The following is a 7,787-nucleotide window of genomic DNA, read 5'->3' on the forward strand; positions in this document are numbered from 1 at the left end:
CAGTTTGGCCATATTTCACGCCCCTCTGGTCAAGATACCAGGTTACTCCCAGAGAGGCTAAAGGCTAGAAAAGACTGGAAGGTGTGGTAGCTGCTCAAACACCCTAGAAGGCTCTTCCACAGCACCTCGGGGACTCCATTCCTCAATGCTGATACTCCCAGGCCAAGAAGTCCTCCGGGGGTTGACAACCAGTCCTGGGAGAGGAGGTGTGGAACTCTCCCCTCGCCCATCTGGAAAGAGGAGTCCCGGCATCAGCTGGTGAAGTGACTTCAGCCCCTTTATTGCCCAGGATGTTCAGATCTGCCCTCTCCAGGATCCAGGCCGGAGGGACTAGAATCCACTCAGATCTTAAGCCCAGGAACTAGGGTTGGGAGGGGGTTGGGTGGCCCCTTGGAGTTCAGGGAGAGAAAATCATTTTGTGATACTTAGTCTTTCGAAAGGAAAAAAATATTTTTAGCCAAAATCCAAGTCCATAGCCCTGTGGGAGTGAAAGAGCCATTATGCCTCAGACTTGGATTCAGTGTGTACTTTGGACCCTGGGCTGGCTCACTGGGTCTCAGGATACCAGCAGGGGCCAAGTCCGTTGTCGGTCCCTTTCTTTTCAAGAGACACTAATTGCTTAGCAGCCTGCCAACTGCAGTGTCACCAGAGCTATCTGCAGGCTGAGCACTTTCCCCACCCTCCACCTGGGGGGCTGGGGGTGAACCTGCCCTCCAACCTCCTCCCAAGGCCACCCCCATCCAACCCCATCACTGGTTGCAGGCACCACCCAGGAGGCCCCTGCTGGTATCCTGAGGCCCACTGAGCCAGCTGATGGAAGGATAATTGGGAAATGTGTTCTTCAGAGGTGATCCTTTCCAATCAGGATTTAAATCTTCCTCACTTCCTCTTGAAAAGCAACCCGGTGATATTTCTGCAAATAACAGTCTCTTTGAGAAATAGTGGTAACATAGGTACTTCCAATAATGAAGATAAAAACCCCTTATACCTTTTAAAAAAGGTCTAGTGTCAAATCAGTCCACTATATCCAGGATGAAGTATTTTCAATTATGTTTTCCTTAAATAACATGGGTAACAAGCTCCTTTTGAGATAATAAAGACTTTGTCTTTGGTGTTAAAAAAAAAATTAATCTATTTTCTCCAGGCCAGGGACATCAGTTTTTAAGATGAGAATTTACACTTGCTACAGATGCTGCAAGCAGACTTCTTGCACAAATAGATCAAGATGTTTCTATTTGTCTTCAGATCCTTGCCAAGAGTTGAGCAATAATTGAACATGGCATCAACTCTGCTTTGATCTTCATGAAGAATTTCAGTGTGGGTAGCACTCAACTGTGTGGTATTCATTCTGCTGTGTATCCCGTTATTTCAATGTACTCATTAAATACCTACTATGCGCAAGACAGTGTGCTAAGGCTGAGTGCTGGTGGAGAAGCTGCCAGGTAAAGTGCTATGAGGGAGGGTTGGGACATGGGGTGGGGGAGGGGAGGAGATTACAAAACTTCCATGGCAACGTTTGCTCATTCATTCAAAAAGCATGGCACCAAACGAGGTGCTGGTTACCTCGATTCCATTAGATCCTTTCTTGAGTTGTTAAGACACTTCTAAACTGAAAGAGGAATGAATGTGGGGCTTGGCTGGAGAGGCAGTCACAAAATGTGATGAGTTCTTTGCCAATTTTTATTCAATTTTCCCAATTCTGACCCTTTGTTTCTAGCCCTGCTCCCAAGGCAACAGACCAGGTTGCAAGTATTTAGCAAACAAGCTACATTAATCTGTAAACTAATTAAAACATATTGTGATGATTTCTCAGCAATATTCTTTAACCCATAACCTTCATTTTGGATACTGGAAAAGAAAACCGTGCACTCTGTTGTGGCCCTCAGGAACACTTAGGGCTGGAGCAGCTAGAAGGTAATAGACTCTGCACCTGTAAGACATAGGTCATCTCAAGATTTACCCTTGATTCCAAACCTCTGCACAGAGGACTATTGTTTCTTTAGGAACAGCAACCTAATATTTTCTTGCCTGAAGGAGAGATGAAAACCATATTCAGGCTACTGAGGAATAAAAGGAACCAAACAGGCTCAGTTGGGGAGGGTGGCACCTTGGGGCTTCCCGGATCCAACTCACCATACCCAGAGTTTGGGATAGAGAAGGGTGGGCCTTTCTACGATGCTTTGGTCTCATCTCAAGTTTCTGAATTGCCATTTTCCAGGTCCCCTTTCCCAAGTTCTTTGAGGACCCAGGAAATTAGAGAGAGGGTTTTGAAGATCATGGCTGTGCTAGGGATGAGGTTCTGCGGAACAAACACTGTCCTCCTCTCTGAACAGCCGCCCTAAGATGCTAAATAACGGATGACATGAGAACATAGGAAGGAAATCAATGAGCTTTGTCTCCTCAGTTGGTCAAATTCTTCCAGCAAATTCCTGTGAAAGGGCTCTTGTCACAGGGGACCATTAAATAAAGGACTGTTTATGCTCAGGGGGCCCCTTCCTCCCTAAGGTGTTCAAGGCCTGCCCCCCAAATGACAGCAACAACAAAAATCCCCACCCAAGGATCCTGGGTTACCTCAGCTCCTAATCCTTCCAGATCTTTCTAGTTTAAGAGCAAGCGCTCATCCTGGAGCTGTGAGGCAAGAGCCTGAGGCCAGACTCATCCCCCACCTTCCTTCCAACCCATCTCCCAGGAAAGTATGAGGCCCATCTTGAGGCACACTTGTAAACCAACTGCCCTGGCCTCCCGTCCTCCCTTCCCGCTTCTAAGACATGATTTTAAACTATGTTTAAAGCGGACCAGGTGAGGACAATTAGGGCAAAAAATACCTAGGCCTGAGGGGCCCAGAGGGTGAGAAAGACCCTTGAGGCCCAGAGGAGAGTGGAGGGAGCCCGAGGTCCAGAGAAGGAGGAGGCCCTGAGCGAGGTAGGGGGAGGGGAGGGCGAGGACGAGGCGAGGTGTTGCGAGGGGTGGGGGGTGGGATCAGGAGGGCGGTTGGCCCAGTTAGCGTCCTGGTGGCGAGTCTGGACTGCCTCTGTCCAGGCCGCCTGCTGGTATCCTGAGGCCCAGTGAGCCAGCTGAGAACCAGGAACCGCACTCTGTTCAGGGTGGAACAGCACGGAGGAGGCCAAGAGCTCCGTCTCACCAGCCTGCAAGGAACCTTCCCCATAGCTTCTGGGTACGGGTGACGAACCTTGGACCCTCATCAGAGCACAGAAGGCCGTGAAAGCCAGGTTTAGGGCCACCAGCGTGTGAGTAAGGAAACTGCAGGATCCGCAGTCGAGGGCATAGGCAGGTCATCCGTGAGACTGTGCCAAGGGCGTTTCTGGTTAACATTTTCACCACTGAGGGCAAGAAAGGTTGCTCCATCTCGCTTAAGGCCCCCCTTTGCCTTTGGAGCTTGCATTTCCCCACCTGGGGCCTAGATCCTCCCCCAGGTAAAGCACACAGCTAAAAGTGGCAGCCGTGTGGTAGAACAGGTGGCTTAAAGGCCGTCTGGCTGGCGGCACCATTCCACACAGGCAGCCTCCCCGCAGCTCAAGCTGACTTGGCTCAGGTAGGATGCATAGCAAACCTTCTGCCCACCTTTCGATTTCTTCTCTTTGAGATCACAGTTCCTTTAGTCTGGTCCCTCCTAGAAGCATGAATTTTCCTAACTGGTGCCCTCTACTTCAGCCCACAAGTTAAAAGTTGAGCCGTTAACTTTGGCCTTTTAAGTCTCTGGAAGGCGACGATCATTACTGGTCTGTTTTTGCTCCTGAAAGACATGTGCGTTTCTTTCTTTCTTTGTTTTAATTTATTTTTTATTGAAGTATAGTTGATATACAAAATTATATGTTATAGGCATACAATATAGTGATTCACAATTTTTTAAGGTTATACTCCATTTATAATTATCATAAAATATTGGCTATATTTCCCGTGTTGTACAATATATCCTTGTAGCTTATTTTACACCTAATAGTTGGTACCTCTTTCTCTCCTACCCCTATATTCCCCTCCCCCCTTCCCTCTCCCCACTGGTAACCACTGGTTTGTACTCTATATCTGTGAGTCTGCTTGCTCTTTTTTTTTTTTTTTTTGTCTGCACCATGTGGCTTGTGGGATTTTAGTGCCCCAACCAGGGATTGAATCTGGGCCCTCAGCAGTAAGAGCACAGAGTCCTAACGATGGGACCACAAGGGAATTCCCTGCTTCTTTTTTGTTATATTCGTTTGTTGTATTTTTTTAGATTTCACATATAAGTGATATCATTTGTCTTTGTATTTGTATTTGTCTAGTATTTGTCTTTCTCTGACTTATTTCATTTAGCATAATACCTTCTAGGTCCATCCATGTTGCTGTAAATGGCAAAATTTCTTTTTTGATAGCTGAGTAGTATTCCATTGTATTTATATACCACATCTTCTTTATCCATTCATCTGTTGATGGACACTTAGGTTGCTTCCATATCTTGGCAATTGTAAATAATACTGCTGTGAACATTGGGGTGCATGTATCTTTTCAAATTAGTGTTTTCATTTTTCCTTGACATATACCCAGGAGTGGAATTGCAGGGTCATAAAATAGTTCTATTTTTCGTTTCTTGCGAAACCTCCATACTGTTTTCCACAGTGGCTACACCAATTTGCCAGCAGTGCACGAGTGTTCCCTTTTCTCCACATCCTCGCTGACATTTGTTATTTGTATTCTTTTTGATGATAGCCATTCTCACAGGTGTCCTGTGCGTTTCTAAACTGATGACTGCTCAGACATCAGACTTAACTTTGCAGCCCTGTGAAGGTTCAATGTATTTCCACTTGTGTATGATTTGTTCAAGGGCACAGAGCGAGTTAGAATTGGAACCCTAGTCAGGAGATTCATCTACACCTCGACTCTTTGTACTGAGACCTTTTTTCTCATCATTGTCTTGCCTTTCATTTCTTCTCTTTTTCTTTCATTGGCTGGATCCAGCACCTGTGGACCACCTGTCTATGCCCTGTAGCCGAAGACCACTAGGAGCAAAGTTGGATTTACTGATTTGTTGCAGTGAAGGAGGCTGTGTACACGCATAGATGAGGAGTCATGGGGCCTCTTAGCACAAGGGACTTGTAATAGAACTTGCGCTTGTGTTGTGATGTGGGGGAAGTTTTAAGGAAGCAGGGGTTTGCTCTGGATTGGATGTTATCAGGAAGCAGGATCGATTCTATGCTCAGGAATTTCAGTTTTTATATAGAACGTGAGACAAAGGCAGCAGAGCTAAAGCCGTGGTTGGTGAAGGGACAGCTGTCATTTGTGTCAGCTGGGGCTGGGTGATTTCTGTGGTTTGCACAGTGGCTTCATATTTGTCTGTGCTCAGACATGACTACAGAATGGTGTTTGTCAGCCTTGTCTGCGGTTGGTGATCTGTGAGACTGGCTCTGTTCGACAGCAGAATGTTGCAGCCTAGCTGAGTGCCTGATGGTAGGGACTGTTTTTCTCTTTGTCATTACAAAGGCCAAGCCTTGATCCTCAAGTTCCAACCTTCTTTATATCCTAGTCTCATATCTTCATGGTGGGATAGAGGTCCTCACATCTGAAGAGGAAGAGGAGGAGGGATGGACGAGAAGGAGGAGAGGGATTTCCTTGGGGGTGGGGGGTGAAATAGTATCTTAGCTTAGAGGATTCATATCTTCGTCACCTGAATGGATCCAGGGTTCTATTCCTCTACCTGGATAGAATGATATTCCAAAGCCATGTTGAGGGGGCAGGGGAAGGAATTAGGGTAACATTGGTGTGCAGGTGTCCCATGAATTATTGGAGGAAGTTCCAGGTAGAGGGGCGGGGAAGGCAATAAGAAATGGCCGTTCTTAGTACAGAAATCCTCACTTAGAAAGAGTGGATACATGTGTATGTATAACTGACTCACTTTGCTGTACAGCAGAAACTAACACAACATTGTAAATCAACTATATTCCAATTAAAAAATTAATTAAAAAAAGAAATATAATCCACTCTTCTGGGAAGCATAGACAGGATGATTGTACATCCCAATTTTCTGGTACATCTCTGATTTTAAGTAATATAACTGTTCGATTACCTCGGATACAGTTTGGCTACATACTACATTGCTCTATATAATTTTTTTTTTAGTGGAATTTAGGGGAATCCATTACATGTCAGATCCTCTGAGAAGCAGACAGGAAAATGGGATTTGAAGTGCAAGAGATCGATTGGGGGAAACACCTGTGAGGGCTCAAGAGCCGCAGTCTGAAGAGAGCCCTCTGCAGTACAGGTCTGACCCTGTGTAAAGAGACGGGGGAAGAAGGACTGGGTAGGAAGAACCTCAGACCACAGCACAGTTCTGAGAAAATCGTGGCCAGGCCTCTGGGGAATCCCCAGGCTAAACTTTCCCCTTAGAGGGGTCACCTCTCTGGCGGGAATAGTTCCGTGCTGGTGCCCCTGCCGAGCTCAGTCACTGCCCAGAGGCAGCCAGCGAAAGACTGGCCCCTGTAACCCCGGGTGGCAGCCAAGGTTGTCAGTCAGCTCCTGCTCTTGGCGGCAGGTTCTGTTAGAGCCATCTGAGCAGCACCCTCGATGGCCATATGTTTCTTCCTTCACCAATACCTTTTTTTTTTTTTTTTTTTGAGTCATTGAAACAGGTCAACTCCTCCTAGAAGCAGGAGCCGAGACAGGATTAGACATGCAAGAGATTTGTTAAGGGAAATGCCTGTAAAGGATAAAAGGGGTAAGAGAGGAGGGGAAAAAATCCTATACGAGTGTGACTTAAACCGTAGAGTGCTGGCGAATAAATACGTTCATAGACGTGTTTTGTTTTGTTTTAAGCTCTGTTAAGTCATATGTTCTGAATTTTGGCTTGGGAAATGCGGTTTCCTTATAAGTCGTGTAAAGTAAGTGATGATACTGGAATTTAGGAAGTGCCAACAAGGTGACGGAGGTAGAGCAGAAGTGTGCCTTCCGCAAGTTCACCTGCGGCCGCATGGACCTCGACCAGCTACTGGACACGGCCTGCGCGCAGCTGACGCAGCCGTACAGCCCGGGTCAGCGGCGGCAGCCGCACTACGTCCTGCGGAGGAAGCAGCCCTCGAGTGGCTGCTGAAGCGCCTGCGCGAGGCCAAGAAGGCGGTGCCTCCCACGGAGGAGCCTGAGGTGGTGGAGACGTGCAGCGCGGCCTGATCATCCTGCCCAAAATGGTGGGCAGCCTGGAGGGCGTCTACAACGGCAAGACCTTCAGCCAGGTGAAAACCAACCCTGAGATGACTGGCCACTACCTAGGCAAGTTCTCATCACCTACAAGCCTGTAGCACGCCGTGCCGGGCACGGGGGCCACGCACTCCTCCCGCTTCGTTCCCCTCAAGTAGCGGGCTGGCCAATAAAGGCACAGACTTCTCTCTACAGAAGAGAAAGAAAGAAATTGGAATTTAAAGCATCAAACAAACAAGGTCTGGCTCAACTGCTATTTTATTTTCACGGCTTCTTTCTGTGAGGGCTTTCCAGGTACCCTCTCCCTTACTGCTTCTCAGCTTCTCAAAAGGGGGTGGTTTTGCCCTGCAGGGGACATTTGACGATGTCTGCAGGTATTTTGGGCTGTTACAGCTGGAGCCCGTGTTGCAGGAGAGTAGGCTCTCCTCTCATTGCAGAAAGAATTCAGAGAGGAGACAGGTCAAGAAAGCAAAGAGAGGATTTATTTAAGGGATGGTAGGCTCTCAGAGCTGAGTAGCTGCGCTGGTTTCTTGGCAAGCCCGTTATGTGGGGTGCAGAAATGAAGGGGTGGGATATTCATTGGCGAGGGGGTAAGGGAGGGAGGGGGG

Source organism: Leucopleurus acutus, assembly GCF_964270905.1.
Source record: "Leucopleurus acutus genome assembly, chromosome: 10".
In the NCBI taxonomy this organism is placed as follows: Eukaryota; Metazoa; Chordata; class Mammalia; order Artiodactyla; family Delphinidae; genus Leucopleurus; species Leucopleurus acutus.